Source organism: Belonocnema kinseyi, chromosome 8, assembly GCF_010883055.1.
Source record: "Belonocnema kinseyi isolate 2016_QV_RU_SX_M_011 chromosome 8, B_treatae_v1, whole genome shotgun sequence".
Taxonomy (NCBI): Eukaryota; Metazoa; Arthropoda; class Insecta; order Hymenoptera; family Cynipidae; genus Belonocnema; species Belonocnema kinseyi.
Window position 1 is genome coordinate 96,261,427 of NC_046664.1, and position 1,172 is coordinate 96,262,598.

At 33.1% G+C, this 1,172-nt stretch overlaps 1 protein-coding gene across 3 annotated transcripts in view; it reads right to left on the reverse strand.

Moving 5' to 3' along the window:
• The window catches only part of LOC117178808 (ankyrin repeat and zinc finger domain-containing protein 1-like), a 29,862-nt gene that overhangs the window by 4,765 nt on the left and 23,925 nt on the right, over positions 1–1,172 (reverse strand). The gene's annotated exons all lie outside the window — the stretch shown is intronic.

Sequence of the window (1,172 nt, forward strand, 5' to 3'; positions counted from 1 at the left end):
ATCATTTTTGTTGGTTAACAACACACTGCCGAAAAAATTCAAAATAAAAAATATTATATTATTCTTCTTCAAAAAACTCTAAGATATACGCGCAATCCAACAGTAATAACAAAAAAAACCAAATAAAAAACACCGCTGATACATGTGAACAAATCCTGCTCGGCTGCCTTCAGCCAAAAAAGCAAAATAAAAAAAGCAAAAAAAAATTCAGCGAAAACAACAAAACAATTACAAATAAGTAAAACGCTTTCCCGAAAAGTTGTTCATATCCTTATCTCCAAGGTAAAACTACACAACATTTAAAAACTACCCCTATGACATTTAACGAACCAAGTCTTAATGTAACCTGGCTCCTCCAAACGAAAGTTGATTTTTTGAATAAAGTAAAAAAGCCCAAAAATTTTAGTCGACGCCTAAAAAAGCCTAAAAAATACCAAAATTATGAGTTATGAAAAATCCCAAAATTCGATTGTGGAGGTGCTAGCTTAATGGACCTGGAAATTTTCTTGTTGTGATTATTTTTAATTTCAAGTATTTTTTACCGTATTAATTGATGAAAGGTGAGACTAGATTCCTATGAAATAAGAGAGTTTCATGGCTGATATGGAATATCACTGTAGAGATAGATTCATTAACTAGATGATGTAAAAGTTGGTTTGGGTAGTCGTTTTTAATTCGAGTTTGTTTTGGCACTTTTAGCTGATGGAGTTTGAGACTTGGTTCGTTAAATGTGATAGGGGTAGTTTTTAAATGTTGTTTAATTTTACCTTGGAGATAAGGAAATGAACAACTTTTTTGGGAAAGTGTTTTACTTATTCGTAATTGTTTTGTTTTTTTCCGCTGATTTTTTTTTTTTTGCTTTTTTTTTTGCTTTTTTGGCTGAAGGCAGCGGAGCGGGATTTGATCACATGCATCAGCGGTGTTTTTTATTTGGTTTTTTTGTTATTACTGTTAGATTGCGCGTACATCTTAGAGTTTTTTGAAGAAGAATAGTATAATATTTTTTATGTTGAATTTTTTCGGCAGTGTGTTGTTAACCAACAAAAATGATTGACTTTTGATATTCGGTTGCCATTCGGTTCGGTTTTGATTCCTCTAGAATCAAACCGAAGGGCCTATGACAAAGCCACCGAACGCGTCCTCGGGTTGCGGATAGAGGGTCCCTGTACCAA